This window comes from Bemisia tabaci, chromosome 1 (assembly GCF_918797505.1).
Source record: "Bemisia tabaci chromosome 1, PGI_BMITA_v3".
NCBI classification, from domain to species: domain Eukaryota; kingdom Metazoa; phylum Arthropoda; class Insecta; order Hemiptera; family Aleyrodidae; genus Bemisia; species Bemisia tabaci.
The window spans coordinates 49,049,079-49,072,826 of NC_092793.1; the positions used below are offsets into that span (position 1 = coordinate 49,049,079).

The 23,748-nt window shown below is 42.3% G+C and overlaps 1 protein-coding gene across 2 annotated transcripts in view; it reads right to left on the reverse strand.

Annotated features, from left to right (window-relative positions):
- Nucleotides 1-23,748, reverse strand: part of LOC109039500 (uncharacterized) — a 264,367-nt gene that overhangs the window by 166,121 nt on the left and 74,498 nt on the right. For both annotated transcript variants that reach the window (XR_011900209.1, XM_072302347.1), the window contains exon 2: nt 19,170-19,227. The gene's annotated coding sequence lies outside the window, so the exon portion shown is untranslated. The remainder of the gene's footprint in view (nt 1-19,169; nt 19,228-23,748) is intronic.

A 23,748-nucleotide genomic window follows, 5' to 3' on the forward strand; every position in this document is an offset into this window, starting at 1 on the left:
GGTGGGAAATGAACAATGCTGGATTGAGAAGCCTGCTAAAACCGTTGTAGTACGCGATTGGACTTACGTACAGTATTGAGTTTAAAGTGATCGGACAATTCAAATTTCCCGTAACCAATGTAAGATAAAAACATTAATATCTAAAATGATTTCGGTTATTTTCGATGCAAGAATCGTGTTCTACGTGAAATGAATCAGTGAGAACGAAAACACACCAACTCGGTAACTCGAAAATGCTCCATTTTCATTGAAAACAGTCAGTTTCATCAAGGTCACTGAAGTTGACGCATCTGTTCCAACTTGGACCTTTAAAGTGTCCTCAAGTACTTGTTTTTCGGCATCAAAAATACTTTTCTTATACGAACTTCTTCACCTCCTGTGCAGTTTTGTGTGTGTGTGTGTCTTGAATATTTTTATTTTCTAGGGTTGGTGTGTTTTCGTTCTCACTGATTCAAATTCTGGTTAAGAAACATATATCAGAATCCTTAAATTCGTACCTTGTCTAGTGGTCCATTCACTCCAAAATCGGCGCAATTTTCAACTCCCGCCAAACTGAGGATACGGTTCCTAGAACCGACGATACGGTTGTATGATCCTATTGGCCCGGCCGATAAATATCACCGTACTTACGGTTCATACGCCCGAACTTTCCTCTCAGTGTGCGGTCCGCCCGGTTTCAATAACGCGTAATGCCACTCCGCTCCGGCCGGGAAACGGCGTTTTCTTTCCGCCCTCCTCTAATTGCTCCGCTCCCGGCCAAGTTCCCAGATCCCTCCGCGATACGGCACCGAAGCCGCGGGCAATAGCGAAACTTTGTCCGCAGACATTACGACAAATAGCTTCAATGCAGACCCGAGTCGAGAAAAAAGCCGCAAAAGCCGATCTCGAGCTGCAAAATTCAAGCCGGGTAAAGGCGTCGAGTGGGAGTGTTGGATTCTCCTGATTTTAGATTCAATCGCTTCATGTCACGATTGAACCGATTATTTTCAAAATCAGGTAGGGGCCAATCCCTATTTGGGTAGAAGAGGGGTTGTTTTTTCTTCGTTTTCTCTGGTATAATCAATCATGTCTTATTTCCAAATAGCCCTCTAAAAGAAAATACATTTTTTGGAATTTTTCATTTTTGAAAGTGTTAGATCATCCTGATTTTAGACTCAATCGCTTCATGTCATGATTGAACCGATTATTTTCAAAAATCACATTAGCGCCAATCTCTATTTTAGTGGTAGAGGGGTTGTTTTTTCTTTGTTTTCTCTGGCATAATCAGCCATGTTTTATTTCAAAATAGCCTTTTAAAAGAGCAATAATTTTTTGGAATTCGCAGATTGTCGATAAAACGAATAAAACTATTTTTCTTGTTTTCCTCGCATTCAAAATGTTGGCGCTCACGAGATTAGGAAAATAATCGGTTCAATTGAGTTTTGAAATAAACAAAAAATGGATCGGTTGAGCTGGCTGTTGTTGCGTTTAACGTATTTGGGGGTTTTCATGAAAGCAGGAAAAGTTGGAATGTGTAACGTATCTTACTTCTATGATGTGAAAGTACGGCGAGGGTAATGCGTTGCGCATGACGTCCGGGGCGAGAGGCCCTTCAGGAGATTGAGCTGTGAACCGGTCAGGATCAGAGGGCGTGGACCCCTGGTTGAAAATAATGTGCACCAATTTTTACCAAATTGAATTGTATATGTAATTCTGAGGGTATTACACTTCCTTCTTCCAGCTTTCGGACGGTTTAAGTTGTGCGTAAGAGCCATAATTATGAAGGGGTGGGGTTCTGAGCTACGTAAAATTAAAAAATTATTCTGTGTTTGACTGCGTTCCGCGTCATTTGCCTTCAGTAAAATGTATTCGCAAGTCAAAATTCGTTTATGGTTTTGAGGCGCATTACATTATTTCTAGTCGTGTTAGGTTAGGTTGGGCTAGGTACTATTGAGGAATAGAGAAACATCTGAAACATATCTTCGCGATGAGTTCGTTTTTTTATTTTCAGATGGTCCGTGTCACTCAAGAACTCTCAGGAGTCTAAGAGCTCACGTGAGAGTGCAACCCCTACTTTATCGCGAAGCTGCAAGCAATTGAAAGTGAGAAGTGTTACCTCTCCATCCAATATTTCAAAATTATCTCGCGGCATCTTCCGCGATGGAGTTGGCGGCGGCGGCGGACTTGTCTATCGGGCTGCTGCCGATCGCGGGATGTGTCGAAACTTAGATCGTAATTAAATGGAGCAGGAAACTTCGGACGAAGCAATTCCCGACTCCCGAGTTTAACCGAAAGAGAGATCTCATGGGGCACACTTGCCGGTTGGCGCCAACAATACCGTCTCGCCATGTATATAGCCTTGAGCTTTGTCGCCGTTCGAGACACAACGGAGCAGCGACAGCAATTTTTGAAATATAATCGTGAGACGATATATTTTAAGGATTGGATACACACAGCGATTAATCGCCGCGAGTGAAAAACGAAAGCCAATGGAGAGCCTTGATTTCGATCCATTAACGTCGATACATCGAAATCAAGGCTCTCCATTGGCTTTTGTCTTTCGCGCGCGGCGATTAATCGCCGTGTGTATCTAGGCCTTCAGAGACCTCGCACTAACAATCGAGGCAATAAGTTCGGGTGAGGCAACAGTTCAGTTCGGAGGTCAACGCCATTTTCCGCCCACTGATGATCAATTGGGACGGATTCTGTCAACGAACCATGTCCATATGACATGAGCCTGTTATTCATATATCTCATGGGTCCTCAGGGCTCATGTCTTAAAGCCATAAGTTCCGTTTGGCAGAAATACGTCCAATCGAACAAAATTCTGCAAACGGAACTATAAACGAGTGGGAAAGATGGGATAATGCTCCATAAAGCAGTGGCGTGGCGTCCCAACCGGTTCGCAGTGTTGCCGAACACCACAAAATATTTGAAACAATTAATAAATTAATGGCTAAGAAAGTGGAAGAATACAGAATACAGAATAGTAATCGCAAATAAGTATCGTCGCTTGGCTTCCGACAGCGGCAGTGGGGCAGCGGAGAGAGAAAATCCTGTGACGCGTGGTCCGCTCCGGCTACCGAACCTGGATGTATATGCGTACGGTGAGGAGAGAGAACCTGGGTGAATGAAGAACTTGTCAAAAGGGTAACACGAGAGAGGAGAGGCTACCGCGCACGCGCAGAAGCGGAGCGTGAGCATTGGTTCGGAGACGAGTGCGGCGGACTGCGCTCGCGGAGAGGAACACAGCAAAGGAGAAAGGGAAGGATAAGAACGAGAGAGGATAGCCGTTCATCAGTCCCAGCAGTTATCTTATAAGCAGTGGTCCGCGGGTTAGCGAACCGCCCGAATTTCCTCTATGCCAGCGATTCCGCCTCGCGCATCCCCCCCTGCGCCTGCGGGCCGCATCTCCCAAGTTTTCCCAGACTCCCTCTCCCACCTCTCACCTGCGTGCGTGTTGCGAAAATACGTTTATCATTAAACAAATGAATTACAGGAAACCGATCGGTAAAAAGAACAAAATTTCAATGACAATTTACCGGCACAATTTTCACCAGAAAGGGTTAAATTCGTGTTCTTGCGGCTTCATTTTTTAAAAAATTTCCGGGGCAGACCCCCCGAACCCCCCTTTAAGGAAGGGAAGTGAACCTTCCTGACCCCCCCCCCCCCCAAAGTTAACACTCCTACCGAACGCCTACCGGATAAAGTCACGCCACGCCACTGCCAGAAAGCTGCATAAGAAACAATGTAAAATAAAAGTGAGCTTGGTTCCTTTTAGAGAAATGAAAAGGCGGGATTTTACATTTTGTCAAACGGAGCTATGTGCCAACTGAATGCAGCACTCATGAGCCATGAGCATGTAACAAGAGCGTTGTGAATAGGGCTCATGAGTTAATAATTCACCTGGCGACCGCGGCCGACGTCGCGTCGGTCTCGTTGTCGCTGACGTCACTGGCGCTTTATAGTTCCCATTCATTCTTACGGCCATCGGCTAACGAGCACACCCCTTCTTCTCCACCTGTCTCTGGTTCCGTTTGGGCAAATTACGTCAAATTATGTCAAGCATGAGCAATATCTTTCTTATTTTGAACTGAGCAAAAGTCGGACTGAGGAATTTTGAGATAATTTTTTCAGAGAATAGCAGACATATTACCATAAGTATTCAAGAGCAGTGTCACAGGTTTACTAACGAATCTCATCATTCTCCCATCAGAGACATTGTAAAATTCGTGAAACCCCTGCACGAATTGGCATCTCTGTTCTAAATAGTGCACAAATCATCGACGCAGCGTAACTCGACGTGACACACCAATCCAAAAAACAGCAAGTTTATCAGATGAAAAGACGCAGTTTCGCTCTCATTCAACTTGGTCTGCTTGAACTTCATCTTGATTAGATAAAACTTCCAACGAGTCAGTGCCAATCCCGGGAAAAAGCAAAAACAAAGTCAGAAAGAGAATGTCCCTTGGAAGTTAATGTAGGTTACCGGTAAGGAGTAGCAAAATCTAAACTGGAATTCCTGGAGAAAGTCTTGGAAAATAGCATCTTTTAAAAAAGTGATCTGAGGCATTATAACGTTGCTGGGATCGTGTCACTCCTTTTTTTTACAATTAAAAGACTAACAACTGACAACAAATACATTTGAAAGGTGCACTTCTGATCGGAAGGACAATTGCAGGGGATTACAGATCAAATATTATTTTTAATTACTGAGGTACGCTTTTACAAGGTAAAACAGTTCTCTACCCTGTCAAAACGATCCTATGGGGATAATGCACGGATTCCCATAGGAACCCATAGGGAATTAGCCTATGGTTCCCATGGGGATATAAAATCCATAACCAAGGTCCCGCTGGGTATCCTGAAGGTTCTCTTTGGTCACTCTAGCTGCCCCATTCATATTGGTCTCTTTATTCAACCTCCACACAGGGTCAACCATTCTATAGTCTTTATGAAATCGTCATAGAGAGCCATTGAAATCCCATGGGCCCTATGAGATCGTTGCGACAGGTCAATCCTGGTAACATTGTAAAAGTGAATTTTTCCCGCAAAAAGCTGAGAGAGTACCACTTGAACATTTCAATGAGCCTCCACAAGAGACTATATACTTTATACAGGGTGTACCAAAAGTCCGTCCCACCCCTGCTAACTTTTGAACGAATTGAGCTAGGGTAATGAAACTTTGGGAATCTTCCTATCTCAATGGGGACCATCTTTTGGGGGGGTCAAAATTTTGGTCCCCCCTCAGGGGGGGCGCGGGGGGCCCCCAACTTTTTTTTTTTTCAAATGGCAACCCCTATCTTGTGATACATCATTCGAAAGAGCATAAAAAACTAAGAATTTTGGCGCAAACCGCAGATCAATATCTTAATTTTTGACCGAGTTATGATAGGTCAAAGGTCAAATTTGACCTATTTTCAAAAAATCATAACTCCGGTTCAAATTATCGTAAAGAAAAAAATAAAACGGGAAAATCTACCAAATTGCGTCCGCTTTTAAGTAAAAATTGCAGAAATCACTTCGCTGTAATTTTAAGGGGGGGCTCGGACCCCCAAATACGTCAATTCAAAGGTCATTCAATTTTCCCGCGAAATAAGCCAATTTCCCCTAGATTTTCCTCCACATTATCTCAGTAAGGTCAAAATTAGTTCAACATTACGTTGGCAAGTCCCCAAATTTCGGGAAAAGTTAAAAAAAAAACGAAATTTAAACGGTCAAATTTAATCACCTTAAATTTCGTTTTTTTTAAAACTTTTCCCGAAATTTGGGGACTTGCCAACGTAATGTTGAACTGATTTTGACCTTACTGAGATAATGTGGAGGCAAATCTAGGGGAAATTGGCTTATTTCGCGGGAAAATTGAATGACCTTTGAATTGACGTATTTGGGGGTCTGAGCCCCCCCTTAAAATTCAATCAAAGTGATTTCTGCAATTTTTACTTAAAAGCGGACACAATTTGGTAAATTTTCCCGTTTTATTTTTTTCTTTACGATAATTTGAACCGGAGTTATGATTTTTTGAAAATAGGTCAAATTTGACCTTTGACCTATCGTAACTCGGTCAAAAATTAAGATATTGATCTGCGGTTTGCGCCAAAATTCTTAGTTTGTTATGCTCTTTCGAATGATGTATCACAAGATAGGGGTTGCCATTTGAAAAAAAAAAAGTTGGGGGCCCCCCGCGCCCCCCCTGAGGGGGGACCAAAATTTTGACCCCCCCAAAAGATGGTCCCCATTGAGATAGGAAGATTCCCAAAGTTTCATTACCCTAGCTCAATTCGTTCAAAAGTTAGCAGGGGTGGGACGGACTTTTGGTACACCCTGTATACTTGGATGTATATCCACATCTAACAAAATTAGCTTTTTTCCCTTTTTGCTCTACATTCATATCGTTCTGCCTGGGGGAGGGGAGGGGCAGAATTATTTATATAAATTCTTACGATCTCTGCTCCCACTATACAACACAGGTAAAATCATTCAAGCGGGTAGAAACAAACACATGGAAAAATTTTCGGTATGTTTCGGTAGGTTTGGACCGTTAGTAAAATAAATTCCCAACTGCGGGAGTGGGGCTCTACGTGTCATAAGAGCCTCTTTTCTCAAGAGACTCTTCGATCACTCTACACTGGACATTTCTCCTTATTTTTGTGTCTCGCTTCAACATTTATAATGTACCTTTCTCACCTTCAAAATTTCTCTTCGAACTTCATACTTGACTGCGTGTTGAAAGACGCACTTCTTCCTCTGAGAAAAAAAGGCGTTGAACTTTATTATACGATCTCCTAGTAATCATAGTCTGCCAGTGAACTTAGTCACGCTTGAAAGTATTGAAACATGGAACAATTTTATCCAAAGCGCTGCTCACTTCACTCAACAATCTTCTTGGAACTGAAGTACGTCAAAATGTGGCCTACTGTACCTTCATTTTACATCCAGTGTATACCATTTGGACCATACGTGATCAAGCCGTTATGGGCAATTTAGACTCTCATACAAAAAAGAGAAAAAAATGAAATGAAATGAACGGGTATTTCTAGAACACAGCGAGTTTTTTCCATGTACCGGGGAAAATCGCAAAGCTCCTGTGCTTGACTCCGGTGACTTAACTTATGCTCTGCCGTGCTCGTTAAAAAACGCGTATGAAAAGGGGTATCCCTCGGCAGTTGCGTGGTTTTTGCTTGGTAGAGCAATGCTCCGGGAGGGTGTCGGAAAACGTGGAGCGTTGCCAGCGCCGCGCGTTAGCGACGAGACAAAAACACGACGTGCGAGCGAATGCCAGCAGAGATGCGACACCTTCCCGGCCCCCCGTCCAATGGCTACTCCATCCCCGCGCTATAAAACAGCGCTCCGCGTGCCAAGTCCCGCCGGGAAACCCCCGTTTCCCGGCACTCGAACGGCGTGACAAAGATGAACCGGCAACAGCGCGCAACGCGACAAGCAAGCTGACGGTGGGCGAGCCCTAATTAATCTTGGTATGAGATGGGAAAAAAAGAAGACTCAGAACCGGATGAAAAAAAAAGAAGAAAAAAAACCAAGAGCACTATTGAATTGGTTTGCGAAGGGATTAAAAGCTATTGGCAAATGAAATGAATTTGAATGCGTTTGAGATCCGGTCCTCGGATAAATCAAACGTACACTGCAGCGAAACGATAAATGAAGTGAGGCTAGGAAAGGCAGCCGAGGAAAAAAGGGGGAAAAAACAGATTTAGTTTGGCGAACAATCGCTTCACGGTGAGCGGGTCAAATTGATTTATCGAATCGAAATGACACGGAATCATTTCATGCGGGATCCGGATGAGGGGGTGGGGCACCGGGGGCGCCGGGGGAGGGGGGTTGTTGCGCTTTCAAAGGCCGAGCCCTAGGTTGCAGGGATAATTACCGAATAATTGGATTTGACACGAACTCGAGCAGGAATTACATCGGATTAATGGTGTAAGGGCCTCTCACTTTGATAACTTCGAATCGTGACACATTGAACCAAGATTACAAAAATATTTCCGAGCGGGAATGAACCCCGGAGTCCCGCCCTTAAGCATACGTATCTACACACGAGCTCTGTGTTTTTGTTCGTGCGAAAACCGCGCGGAGTTGCGCAGTCGATCCATCGCAATGTTTTCGAAAACAGAAGAATTTCATTTTAGGCCTTGAAACTTTGAGGAAAGGAGTATCCTATAATGAAGAATGACTTATTGATACTTGGTCGAATTCCATGAGGGGAGAATTTTTCCCGATTTTGCATACACCCCTTTGCTAAGTTGGATAAGATTCTTCCGGATTCTTGTCTTCTGGATTTCAGGCCTTGAGATTTTGGGAAAAGGCATATCCTATAATGAGGAATGACATTGAAAATTGGTCAAAATCCATGGGGGGAAGGGAGAATTTTCCCCGATTTTTCATACATCCCTTTCCCACAACTAACTTTGAATTACGTCCACGGTAAAAGGACTCTCAAAATACGAAAAAAGAATACAGATTTCTAGTTCCCTGATTTATACCTAAAACATTTGCGTGAAACTGGATTAAGGAAAAATGAAGGTTTTTTTCAGAGCTGATACACTTTTACTCGGTTTACTCGACATGATAAAATTTGTATCAAAATACAAAATGTTTGCAATCACACGCACAGAAGTGTTGACATGAGTCAGTAAAAAATGCTCACCGAATGTTGTGTTGATCTTGTTGATTTCTGAAGGAAATTATCGGACATCGATTTTCATTTCACATCAAAGTAACGACAAAAGACGAGACAATTAAGGGAAGTGGAGACATTTTTGAGAACATATATTTGTCAAAATGAAAAAGCGAATTTTTAATTGCAGAGGAAACACAAATCAATCCTTGGCATGCAAACGAATACGGACGCAATTCGTACAGATTCCAGCTCTTAAGACTCGATTAGCCAGGGCTTTCATTTTTCAGTTTTAAACAAAAAAAATGGTGGTAGTTTGAACACATTCTCGAACTTTCACTTTGATCAACGATTTACGAAAACGGATAGTGTCCGATTGAATAATGAGGTTCCTCTTGTGTCATTATCTAGTTCAAATCTATACAAAATATGCATTACGTTCGCGCGGTATGGGAGAAATTATTTCGGATGCTAAATTAGTTGAAAAATTAACAGAGTAAATCATACATTTACACACTCAGTCAAAAATGTACATGGAATATGCATCATCTGCATCATAAATATGCATCAATAATACCTAACTGGAATCCAACATGAAAGGTCAATGTATTTGCTGCTATTTAGAGGCGGAATCATTCTCTTTTCACTGCTTGATGGAGTCGAGTTATTTCAAGCGAATTCTCATTTTATAAAGTTTCTGATTAGGTCAATGATTAAATCCCTGTCGATGTGAATATTTTTACAAATTTTCAACCCGTTACTTGTGCCTATGGCTGATGCCCATGGCCTTTATCTTCTCAAACCCACACGACAGCAGGAGGAGGAGGCACCGTGAGCCTCTTTCTTCGAACTTTAATTGTATAGAATCAACAAAGATCTCTTTACAAATGTAATTGTTTCCAGCTCCTGGGTAAAAATTTTGTAGGTAGAGAACTTTGCTGGCAGGCCTAATTTTTTGAAGGCGCCTTCAATTTTTCTAAGACTAAAATGATTAGTGCATACGTTATTTCCTCTCATGGCGCATGAAATTTTGTGAGGGGCGCAAATTAGTAGTTTGAATGTATATCGGAACCGCAGCTTCAAAAATTCGCGGCTGGTTGCGTCTGACAAATATCAAGCACCAAAGGCTTATTTTCAAGCGCATTTTGCGCATTGCGCTCCGAAAAGTTGAAAAACCGACTCTCAAGAGTATGCAATCATTTAGTGATATTTTTGTAATTTCAGAAAAAATCGGATTCAAACTTGAAAATTAACAAATCGATAGTTTGAGTCGAAAAATTCTATTGATTTTTTAAAACTCTTTGAAGAAGTTTAATTTCCTTGGAGAATTTTTCTGTGTGCCTGGAATACGGAGGAAAAAGAACTGTCTTCAACAGTTTATTACGTTTCATTGCTAGGCAAAACGTTTCTACGGAACTGGGTGTTTCCTTGGAAATTTTAAAACCACCTAGTGCGACACACGCAAAAAAAAAAAAAAAAAAAAAAAAAAAAAAAAAAAAAAAAAAACATCAATATATTACCATAAAAAAACCCTTTTCTGCGATAAAATGGAACTTCCATTTTTTCCGAGTTGGGCAGTTCTGGGAGCAAGACATGCAATTTTGTTCAGCTGATTTTTATCTATCTATCTACATTTTTTTTGACAGTGCAGATTATGAGGCTGAGTAAAAATACGATAGAGAGAGAGAGAGAGTAACTCGATCGTTCCCCGAAAAGCAAGAGAGCGAAAAATTCCTGAGAGGCGCACAGTCAGTGCTCCCCCGGAGCAAATGCAAATCTTCCTCGTCTGAATCAGAGACTCGGCGACGAGAGATAGTCAGTGGGGAGGCGTGAATGATCGATTATCGATATTGCCCCATTTGCAGCTGTGGTAAAGAATCGATTATTATGGTGTTCGTTGAGAACACCCTGTTTATCGATCTTTTCGCATAGGTTTAAATGACATATCAATCGATATATCGCGAAGCGCGCCACGCCACTGGAGATTGAGTAGAGCTCCCCGCATCTAGATTCGGCACCTCCATGCAGGTATGTTGCGATGACTCCCCTCAACCCTAACGAGGATATAAAATCCTCAATTTCGCGGCTCCGAATTCGCTTCGATCGGAATTCCTGTTGCCTGCTCGCCAATAAATTTTTCGTTTCACGCCTGCTCAGTCAATGGATGGATTTAATATGTCTGAGTCGTTTTATATACGAAGTATTCGATAGTTCTGCACAAGTAAATGGGTGTTTTTGATGCCACCCTTAAAGAACACAGTGTATGAGATGCGATACGCTGGTTTTTTGTGTGCAAGATACATCTAACGTAGTTAATAACGTCACTTCATAGAGAGACTGAAGGTCAATAATTATGGAAATTAACTATGAGGGTTCATAGGTGCGTGCCAAACTTCAGATGCCAATACATGGGATTTACGCAAAAAAAAGGAAAAGAAGAAGAAGAAAAAGAATAATATACATATAAAATTATGATAGAGATTTTAAATGTGTGAGGAATATGCAATTTGACTATTATTCTTTATGTAAAAGTTTGCGAGAAACACGATGGTGCCACTGGTTTTCTCTGAAATCAACTCCCAAGGTCAAAAACAGCTCTCAAGTTGAGGCCAAGATGGAGGGGATATCCCACGCTATCCTGAGAGTCCACCTCTACATCAAGACAAACTCTCCATGCAAAGATAGGGAGCAAATTCATTGACAGGATTGCCGTGTTTTCAGTTATTGAGTCACCAAATAAAGTGGCAGCCCTGTCAATGTATTTGCTCCCTATCTTTGCATGGTGAGTTTGTCTTGATGTAGAGGTGGACTCTCAGGGTAGGGTGGGATATCCCCTCCATTTTGGCCTCAACATGAAAGCTTTTTTTGAGCTTGGGAGTTGATTTCAGAGAAAACCAGTGGCACCATCGTGTTTCTCGCGAACTTTTACATAAGAATCAACAGTCAAATCGCAAATTTCTTACACATGCAACATCTCCATTCGCAAATTAGTATTCCAAATTGAGAGGTTTTCATTCTTGCTCGTGTCGAGATTCTTTTTCAAGGGTTTAAATCTATATGGACTTGCCTATGATTACTTGAATGATTCAGGAGCTTGGCACGAGCATTATTTTGAGTTTATTTGTCAACAGAGTGCGCCCCTGTTCAAATCCCCCGGAGCACATCTTGGGCTCCCGCGCGGGCGGGCGTCTGCTGACGCGCCGGTCCTCAGAAATCGAGTTACATCGGAGATCGGTTCGACGCCTTCGAGATCGGCTCGACGCAAAGTGGAGCAAGTCACCAAGAGGGTGGATACGATATTGAAAGTTAAACATTTTTCTCTAGAACAATACATAGACGTATCAAAGAGATCCCATCGGGTTTTTCGTACGGTTTTCTAACGGAACCCACCCTGCCAATTTAAAACGTGACGAAATACACTCAAAAATTTACAGTTTTAGTCAAAAAGTTCATGTTTGCACTTTGAAGGTGTCTTGCTCCACTGTGCGACGCTTCCTTCGCGGCAAACGGCAATCGGTGAAGCCCCCGAATATCGGGGCACCGCTACATGAATAACTCAATGTGATGGTGCTTCTGCGTCATTCTCGGCCGCTTCCATAAATTTTAAGGGGCATACATTTTACAGTTTCGCAGTTCCTATCGTAGCACAACCTGGCAACATTCAGAATATTATCAAACTCTCACTAACTGTGCCAAATTATCGAACACAATTGGGGTAGAAAGAAAACTGACCCATTTCGGTATGAACATAAATTTTGGAAGTTTATCCGTTTTAGGCAAAAGTTAAATCTTCAGCTTACCTAGATTGGTACGAAGTGATGACCATTGCCTCGGAGGTATTAAAAGAGAGGGTTTTCGCGTACAATGTCCTCAATTTTATCACAATATGCACCCGCGACGTCGACCGTATGGTGAACAGGTAATCTCACTGTCAGGCCTGATCAGTGGACATCTTCAATATCTATTGTTGCCGTGCTTTAAATCTTTCGAGATACCTAAACTTTCCTTAAATTTTAAAAATTACGGTGTGCCGAATTGTCTCACTATTTTTGTACCGAAATTGGACGCGCCCGTTAGGTTAGGCCGGGTAGCTGTTGATATTTTTTCAACTTTATCAAAGTCCCATCTTAAAATCGGATGAATTGTGACAAAATTTTTGGCGCTTCACACGCAGCAGCTACTCACACTTGTATCTGCCCCTCAACATTGAATGGGTCATTGTGCTTCTATACAAGAGGGCCGAGCTGCATTGCTGCTGTGAGTGTAAGGAAAGCCAGTGCGCCTTTGGTTTATTGCTTATGCAAAAATGACAACCGTCGAACACGAATAATTGCATCCTTAGGTTCGAACCTAACCACGCCGAATCCTCACCCGCTCCGGACAGATGCTACTTCCTACCATTTTCCCGGGAACGCATCGGCCAGTCTGAAGGACAATTCAACAGTCAAACTACCAGACCACATATCTCGGTCTGCGACGTTGCAAACTTCTGACCATATTTTATTTTTGAAATGGAAAACTACTTGACGCCAATTCTTGGAAACCTTCGTGATTTTTTTATCGCACAGAGAGCATCGCAGACAAGATGCGTAAACGATGCAATAACCTAAAATAACTATTAAGATACCTACCTATTTTCATAATACAAGAAAAAAAAACAATATTAATAAATACAACTGAAAGCTAAAACAGTTGAAAGTTTGGAGAACATACATTTAAAGTATAACTGAGCAAACATGTAGTTTGCTATATTCGGAACTTTGAATTTCAGGGATTTGAAGCAATTTCACTTCTTCTAATGACTTAAAATGAACCGAACTTCGCTCACTTTGAGCTATGGAATAATTGATGGCCTTTTCCGTCACAAACTCAAGTTTTTATTTCGGTCCTTACTCGACGTTAATAATTGGAAGTTTAGTTCTCCCGAAAAAATTGCCTTAATATTCTACGGTTACTTTCGTGTGGACAATCATAAGTAGTGACCCTTTTCTTTTATTCGAAGAAAGAACTTCTTCATTACCTGAAGATCAATGCTGATTGAAGTTTCCTTTGAGAGAAAGAAAATTGGACCACACTCCGATGAAGGGACAACAATGGCTACTGTTCAATGTTACGTTATTTAGAAATAAGTCTAATTTGCGATAAGGTATAGCGCTGCAGGGGGAACGAGAGTGCATGTAAAAAAAATGCGTTGGGCAGTAGATGAACAATCTCTAATAAGAAGTCATTCGAGATCAGTATTTCAATGAAAACCTCACGTAATTGAAAATTGTTCGGTTTGTAAGGTTCCGAATAAGTGCTTTTCGAGAGGCAACAAAGCTTGTAAACAACCGAGCACGATCAGTTCGCAGAAAAAGATGCAAAGGTTTCCACCATCAATGAATGCTTTTCCGCGAATCAGCCCACAGAGTAAGTTCATTAAAGTTCAGGATCCGTTTGAGGCCATTTTTGAGCCGCTGTATTCCAGAAAAACCGTTGATATTGCGGGACTTCTCAAACGTTATTTTCTGATACGCATTTCTGAGAGGGCCGCGGGAAAAACTTCGAAACTGTAAAGGAAAAATCCAGTGAGAATGAAACTTACGAAAGTGATGGACCTTCCTAATGAGCCAAAAGCAGCGGTGTCTTCTCAGGAAATATAATCCATTTGCTTTCATTTGGTTTCTCCGATCGAATGTCATGCTAATGGGTCATTTGCGCTGGTCACAGAATCGTGTTTTGTTGCTCGATTCTTTTAGATCAGCTATATAAACAGTTAGATCTGTTCAAACAACAACTCTCTACGTTCAATATTAATCGAAACATCACGCCTTGACAAAATCGGTTTATGAAGTCATCCACCGAATTTTTTTGAAGCTTGATATCTCGGTTAATATTGAACGTAGAGAGTTGCAGTTTGGACAGATCTTCGAGCATCAAAACACGCTGTGATCTGCACAACCTGTTGATTCCTTTTCTGTCCGATGATTCTTACTGGAAGTCACAAAAACTTGGTATACGACGGCATTTTTGGCTATTTTAGCCATCATCAGATGCATTGAAACGAAAACGAGAATGAAACGAAACTAAAGCTAAAAGCTGTATTGAACTTGGCACAGACGCGGCGCGGGGCTGCTTAGCGAGATTTAATGGGAAAAATCGCATTTTTGATCTAGCACCGTGTATATGATATGAAGATCAGCGTCGTTTTTAGCTTCAGTTCCGTTTCAATGTACCCGATATTGGCTAAAAGAGCCAAAATGGCCATTGTATCCAAATAGTTTTGTGACTACGATAAAAATCATAGGAGAAAAAAAGATAGCGATAGGTAAAGTCTATTTGATTGCCACCTACGGTTTTTTTTTTTTTTTTTTTTTTGCTGTTCGGAAGTTTGAGTTGATCTATTTTAAATTATGATACTTCTCACTTATTAGATACATTACGGAATGTTTAGTCAGGGTTGCAACAGAATTGAGAAAATGAAATTCTCTGACGTTCCCCTGATTTCCCTGACACATTTTGGTAATACTCCCTGATTATTGAAGATATGCGAGCAAGATGGTCGAAAGGACATATTTTGAAATAGTTTTCGGGCAAAAGCTGTTAGAAACGTCAAACCCATTCTAGAAAGCAAGTAAAGGTGACTTAACAATTCATCCCTAACGCTTCCGCCATCTTCTCCGACATTTCCGAGTTTTTCCTGAATTTGCTCGATATTCCCTGATTGCGACAACCCGGTTTAGTGTGTTTCGCGTCTGCTCCTAGAAATTCCGATCGGAACATCCTGATGGTCCGTTGTAATTGGGTCACCAGAGCCGAATATCGGGATGGGGAAGAAAGCACTCTCCGAGAGGCGTAAGTAAATTTCGCATGGATCAAATTCGGCAAAGCTGGAGGCGGAAAGGGCCAAACTGGAGGTTAGAGGGGGGTGGTGGCGGGGGGGATGAGGGGCTACGGGCAACTCTTGACTGGTGCGGGCGTCGTCGTCGGGGAAGAAGAAACAAGATCGAAAAGACAAGATAAGGACGCGGAAGATCCTCCGCCGCGACTCGGGTCGGAGTTCAAGTTCCGAGAATGCTTTCACAATTACGAGAGCAGCGATCCAAATGAATCATTTTAACCTTTAATAATTACTAACCCGTAAAATAAAACAGCCAACTTTCAAACGTAATTACCGGACTCCCGGCTCCGGCGGGAGGGAGGGGGGCCCGGTACCCGTTACGAGCAGGAATGCTTAATGAAGCGAGTAAATTATTTTATTAAAACTTGTAACAAGTTTGACGCGGCGAGATAAACTCTTGACTCTTCCTCTCTCGCCGACCCCTCGATCCCCTCTCCACAAGCCGCCCCCCACCCCTCCCGTAACATCACTGTCACTTCCTTGAGCCGGTCTTCGGATCGCGAAATTCAACCCCTTGATCCTGTTCTTCTCGGGGTGGAGCACGTCTCCGAAGAGTGCTTCCAAATTTGCACCCGACTTAACTTTGAAAGCTCCCCGCATTTTTGCGCCGTCGGAACTTCGCCGAGCACTCTCAGGTGGTTCGAATCGAGACTGCTTCTCTGCGCATGACCGTTGGAGACAATATTTTCGAGGCTCTCCACTAACAATCTCGGCAATGTAGTCGAGGGAGGCAAAGCAAAATGTTTAGTTCGCAGGTCAATGCTACACGAAGAAAAAAACTTCGTGCGTGGGACCCGAAGTTTAGGTCATATGGATCTCTGAAGTTTTCGGATTGAGCATCTGAACACTTTGGGTCCAGCTGATGAGGTTTGGATCACACCTCTGAAACTTCAGTTCTTACATCTGAAGTACTTCGGTTTCCACATCCTCACAACTTCGCACTGAAAAAAATACCCGGGGAGAGTTGCCGAAAATCCCGGCAGAAGGAGCCGAGTCTCCCGTGCTCAAACGGAAGACCGTGGAGGCACGGTGACGGCCGCCGGGTTGACTCGGAAATTTAAATCCCGTATCCCCTCGGTCAAGCACCCCGAGAATCCCGGGGAAAGAACCCGGGTTGACTCGGCGAAAGAGGCCGAAATGACTCGGTAAACTGCGCCGTCGCAGTCGGCAAGCGCACCCGGGTTTTCCCGGGCCCAGCTTTTAGGTGCGAGTATGCACCGCGTAGGGGGAGGGGTGTGGGGGGGGCGCAATGGTCCCTCTCCCCGCAACCCAGCTCCTCACCTACTCCCGAAATTCTGCGGGAGGGGGAGGGGAGACATTCCTCCCCCCGGACGCATGCACTATGCGTCCCTCCCCTGCAACCCTTCACCTATTCACCTCGCTGCCCGAGTAGACCTCCCTTCCCCCTCTTGAATAGAAGCTCTCCTCCTCCCCCTAGAGAATTGGTACCCTCCCTCTACTGTAGATGGGTAGCTTCCCGCCCCCCACAGTGAAAATTTTTTAGCCCCCCTGTCCAATCCCTCACTAGAATGGAAGCTCCTTTCGTTTTAATGCAAAACTTTATAAGCTGTACAATTAAAAACACAAAAAGAGACAATATGTATAGCTTTTGAAAGTTGTTGACGTCCGTTCTAATTAATAGTCGATTTTATCTAACAGAGCTAAGACTTGGTTTTCCTTAATTTTTTCTTGTTTACGTAATACAGGAGCACTTATTACCAGTAGACATTCACGGGTTGAAAAACAAAAAAATGAATATTTTTTAAAGGAACATTATCCGGTGTGTTAGTGACAAAATAAAAATATCCATCGGGATGTTTTGAAACGTAAAGACTAGATCCTTTAGCATAGGAAAGAGAATTGTCTGAAAATATTAATAAAGTATTAGTTCTGTTTATTAAACTAAGTTGATCATAGGTATGTTTAAGAGATTGTAATCTATTTTCATTTTCTTGGGCAACTGAGAAAAATTCATAAAAGGATGATATCAATTTGTTAGATAAGTTTTCGCGGCTTGCGTCAAATGACACACTTGCATTACAACGATGCAAAATTTTATTCTTCGGAAGTGAAAACAAACAAAAATTAAGTCTTGAAATTATTAGCACGTTTTCTATGGACAGGAAGGAAAATATCACTAAACAATTTGGGAAACAATGCTCGTATTAGTTTCTTTCATGTAAATTAGAATGAGAGCTCAAAGTATATAATGTTGCGATGCAAATTAGTGTTCTCAAGTCATCAATACTAAGAAAGTAATTCTATCTTTATTCCTTTGAGTGTAATTCCTTCTGTTAAATATGATAAAAAGAAGGAAAAACATTACAATTACACTAAAAGGTAAATACCGGAATAGTTATTTTTTTTAATGTTTAATCAGATTGAAATCAAGATAGATACGCCGAATAATTATAAAGAATTATTTTTTACTTTAAAAATCAAGTTGAAACACGAACCTATAGACACATTTCACGCCACGTACTCCCTTAAATCACCCCAGGTAAGAGAATATGAATAATATAGAAATACACAGAAAACAGCTGCAAAACAGTCAGTTTTAATAAATGATTCACTAAAAATCTGCAATTCGCACTGCGCGATGAAAAATTCCCGGAACGGTATTGACTCTGAAGAGACGTGAAAATGACTGAATGATGGAATCGGAACTCAGAAGAATGTGGATTCACGGGGTTGCGAGACTGGACAAGAGATGAGGGTGATAGAGGAGAGGTGAAGAGTGAAGGGCTAGCGCGAACTAGAAGGGTATGAGTTGTGACTTGCCACATTCTACTTGAGTGCCTAGTTCATCCTCCACTATACCTTACAGTAAAGGAGGCTGATTGAGTGGGATGATTTTTAGCACAGTCTGGCAACCTTGACGCTTTCTCTTTTTTTTCCTCGCGGTCCGCGCCGTGCGAAGGGATGCGAATTCGAGGAACTCGACCCGGCCTGTTCCAACACGTGTGCATCCCCTAGGAGGATCGTACTATACCTGCCAAGCCGTTGATGGTGCGGGCCGAGGCCCGATGGAAAAACCCAGGTTTCCGGGCTCCTCGGAGTCTGTCCCCGACTAGCCCGGCGGAAGCTCCCGGGCCGCCCGGAATCGGATGGCCCGGACGTTATGGTAATTTGGTCCGGGCTCGACTCGGCCTCACACCCCGTGAAGCTCGGATGAAGTTCCCGAGTTTTTCGGCGATAAGGCACGACTTTTACGGGAATGATGATCCCGGACTGACTCGGTTCCAACGCCGGACTCATTTTTTTCGTGCGGTTCTCACATCTGAACTGGAGTTTCAGATGTGTGATCCGAACCTCGACAGCTCGACCTAAAGTGTTCAGATGCTCAATCCGAAAACTTCAGAGATCTATATGACCTAAACTTCGGGTCCCACGCACGAGGTTTTTTTCTCCGTGTATTTTTTGCATACACAGTTAAAAATGTCCTCTTTCATGTCACTCTGTGTTACTTCTATTGTGTTAGGTCAACCTAAAGAACTTGGTTGCTCAACAATTTTGTGTAGAATCTACCCAAACCGTAGACGACTCTGAAACATCGGATCATGAAGTAAGAGTCCTGCCGAACTTACGTGCTCATGTTTTTCTTCAAATTATCAGGAGTTGCGCCTTGCGAGAGACAATAAAAGTGATAATAAATGAATGCAGGAAAACATTACTCACCTTTTGTGAGGCAGGTGAGCTTCAGCCCTTTTTCATGCGGTGACTTTGATGGATCAATCTGAAAAAAAAAAAATAATTTAATTAAAGAACATGAATGAATAAATAAATATATAAACAAATGTTTCTGAAACGTGTGTTTGAAAAATGTGATTCAGAAGAGCGTATTGATTTTCCGAAGTTTTTACCCGACCGAGGCATCGTGATCAAAGGTGGCATCTGATACACGTTATCACCCAATGAAGACCTTCAAGCGAAAAGCTCATGATTGACAAGTTTTCAGTCATAAACATTTATTCGAGCTTATTGTTAATCAAAATCGTGGCGAAAACAGACGAATTTCACAAGATTTAGGAGACTTGGACGAAAATGCTACCCTGTCAATACGACAGGGTCAGGTTGACAAGGAACACGCCGGGATGGGAAGTTCCGATGAAGTTAAAATAGGAATAATTATAACGTGGAGAGACCAACACTGGACTAGGAAGTCAACAGAGGTTGCCATTCTTTGTGTGCCTGAAAATGCCCTAATTTAGATGAGCCTAGTCTGTTTACACGGACTCAGTTCTTGCCGAGCGGTCCGAGCCTTGCTTTCATACCACGGAATGTTTCGCCTTCTCGGAGGAAGCATACAACACGCGATCCTTCGTGTACAAAAATAGTGGCATTGCTGATGCACTTTCCATTACTTTCATACCGGCATACGACGGTGTTTCCAAACCACGTATCTCGATTCGGTGTTTCAAAATCCCATCTTCAATTTCATGTCCTTCGTGGAGATCAAATCAATAATAATCCTTGAAAATTTCAAAGACCATTCTTCAAACTGTAAAAAAAAGTCACGAGCATTTACGAGGAACAAGGTGCGATATTTTGAGAGCAAGTGAGTTTCCGCAATTTTTTTATACATTTTACCGTAGATGCAAAATCCGTTTTGCTCCATACAGGCATATTTCGCCTTTCTTCGAGGAGGTATACTACACGAGCTCCCACTTGTTAAAATAGGGATATCACGGTAGATTCAAGATTTACATAGTTGAAGGTTTCGCCTCTTTTCTTGGCCTTCGGTGCATCGAGCCTCTCTATATCGACACGGAAATCCGGCAACGTGGGCGAGCATAGAAAAGGAAACTTTTGCACGTTTAATTGACACGACTCGGAGCTCGAGGGAGCGGTGGGCGGGGTGGGGCGACGAAATAATTATCATCGAGATGAAAGTGTGATTCGTCGTCGACGGTCGAAGGAAGGAGCGAGGTGACGCGAAAGAGGAAACGATAACTTGCCACTCGACGTCTATCTCCGTGCTGTCAGATTTTAGCTCGAAACGCGCCACCCGCGCCACATCCACCGTTTTTGCAAAGAGTCACGGCTAGAGTCCCCTTTTTACCCAGAGTTACGACAACTCAATTCTGGTTGGGCTTAAAAAGCCTAAAAAAATCCAATTCTGATTGATTCTCGCTCGTAAAGTCACAAAAGATGGCACCAAGATGGGGGTGGCTCGAAAGGAAGCAAAAATAATGAAAATATAACCTAATTGTGATTTATCAAGGGTAAATTGTTGTTTTCATCGCACCAAAATGAAAATAGATTGAGAAATGATTCACAAATCAATCTCATTTTATTTTATTGCAATTTCTTTGGAAAGGTATAGATCAGTTTAGTTGATGCTGTTGTTTTTGGATGGCAGGCATCGCAGGATTCCTTATCCTTATCCCTCAGTATCGTTCGTTTGGATGCACACTTTTGTGACACCATGGTCATTGGCCAGTCCACGACAACTGATAATCGAGTTGTCTTAACTCTGGGTATGTAGGGACTCTAGTCGAGGCCACGGGTGTGTTCATGGGGTCGTATTTAAAGCCGTTCCTGAAACAGCTCCTTTCTTTAGAAAACCCCACGAGGTTTAAGTTGTGACAAAAGGAGGTTTACGGAGACTCTTGTAACATAGTATCATGAAGAGGACAGTGAGTCACTAAACCTTATTTTTTTTTATTGAATATTCCGAATGTACCAGATGTGTTGATTACGTCGTCATCTTCCGGCCAAAATATCAAAAGTGCCATGCGACGTTTCAAAGTTTCCGCCGCCATTTTATTATTTTACAGAAAAAATATTCGACGAAGCTGTCCGAAAATTTCACTGAATTTTCTTAGTGCTGCCGATAAAATTCAGTGAAATTTTCAAACAGATTCAACTGAATAACTTCGGAAACACATCGCACTTCGACTGTTCCCGGCTATCTCAGCTATTTTGGCTGCAATCGGCTTTTTCCGGCTGTCTCTGGTTGTTTCCTCTAATTTTTGCTTAGGTTCGGATGACGCTGCCATCGGGATACCCGTCAATGACGTCATAATAGAAAACTGAGAAATTTTTTGCATATCTTAATACCATAATCTCCATACTTGACAAAAATATTTCCGTAAAAAATTTATAATTGTTTCTGAGTGAATGATCCAAAGTGCCAACTTGTTCATACTCTTCTTCTGCTTCTGTCAGCGACTGAGCCTCACAAACGATCGTTGGATCGTTAGGAAGAGTATAATCTCTTTACGCCCGGACCCTAAACACAGTAACTTTCCTCTCTATCGGCTACAATAGTCCAATTGACAAACTCGAGGCCGCAAAGCATTTCAGGTCCACTGCGGAACCATTGTCGGGCCTCGAATGGGGAACGCTCGACTAAAAAGATAATGTGCGCCCTGTTAGTACAATTACCCGAACCTTGCGGTGAGTTCGGTAATTAGATTGCGCAGTTAACGAGCCCTTGCATCTAGCGCAATATCCATTTAACAGCCTTGTTTATTGTCTGATAACGGTTTGAACTCGGGCTAACTCCGGCCTGCGTTTGAGAGCATCTAAACCTCGCTGCTCTTTATTTGGGTTGATAAAGGATCTATCCGATCCAAAGATTTCCTCTCTCCTCTGTACAGGCACACAGTGGAGAGAGTCAATAAGGGAAATTGGACATGGTTCGGAAACTTAAAATGCTTATACACTTCATCAATACGGAATGTATAAGTTTAATAGTAAATTCATTGCGTTTCCCATGTATAAGATTTCCCCTTGGATGTAACTCCTGAAATGTATAAAAGAACATTATAAATTTCAAAATGTAAAGCTTTTGTCAACAATTTCTTTGGAGGGGGGGGGGGGTGTCCGAAGATGAAAAATTCCACAAGATCAGGAAAAATTATGATTTTGGTGGAAATTTTCCAGTTGAGAGGAGGGCTGAGGTGGTCTGAGGACACCCCCTCCCACATTTACGGCTACAGCATAGCTTTCGCATTAATAAATGGTTTAATCTTAGATACTTCTCAACGTGATTTTTGTTTCATTCATCCAGGTAATCTGTATGTATTCTATGCAACAGTTGTATTATAGGCATAAAGGTTTGCCAAGACTGTATGAAACACTCATTGGCGAATATTTTGCACACTACGAGCTTCCGAAAACAGCGAAGTCTCAGCAACCCGTAAATTAAACTTTCATTGATTTACGTGACGAAAATTGAAGGGAGCTGATATTCCCGCGATGCGTGGTACGTTTCAGGAGGTTGAACACTAACGCGGCAGGCGGCAGGCGGCAAGCGCTGTAACAAACGCAACAATGATTAAAAAGCTCTGTTAATTAGAGCAGCCCCTGCTCATTTCGACGCTTCTCTGACGTAAGGGCGTATCTCGACTTTCACGTGAGCCCCAGATAACATGGATTTATATGTACAACAGGGCTCAAAAGGATATTAAGATACGTCCTTACGTCAAAGGGGCGACGATTTCAGCGGAGCCGGGCCATGTTTACAACAGGACGGCGGCGGAAGACGGGAGCGGGGAGGGGAGGGGGGCGCATGAAAAATAAAAAAGGTAAAGTTAATTACTTTCTGAAACATCTTGAGCTACCTTCAAGGGGCTCTTTGTTGCAGATTTGTGGCATCAACAGTTGCGTGCGCTCTTGCGAAAACCCGCCTCCATGCCACGCGGTTTGCCGACAAAATCAGCAGAATATAATAATAATTAAAATCGACTTTTCACACCCGCAACGCTACATGTTTAAATACGCACTATTGTATTTTACGCACTTGAAATAGAGAACTAGGCTAGTTCACTGCAAGTGCAATATCATTTATTATGTAGTGCTTCGAGTTAAATTTATATTGTACTCGAATAAAAACAAAGCAGATTCTCCTTGCTTGATATTCGTAGGAAAAATGACGACTCAACTGTATACGATGTATTTTGGGGGTGGGTTCCGTAAAAAATTATTATGAGAAATCTACGAAGGCATAAAAAGACATTGTTTCCGATAAATTATTTTTTTAAAGTTTTTCCATTTTTAGTAAAATTTAACTTCCGCACCACATTACACGCCTTGCAGACTGCGCATCTTTCATTGCGTGCCATTCAAGAATAACAAATGTTATTTGATCTTGAGTAGAGTATCGGAATAAAAAGGCCAACGTGCGATCATTTTCTTTAACCACGTATCTAAAACTCAATTTTTTGCAAAATAATGCAACACCGCCCCAAATGAGCCGGACGCAAAGCACACATCCTGAAGCCCAAGCTCCGTCCAGACCTCGAAGACA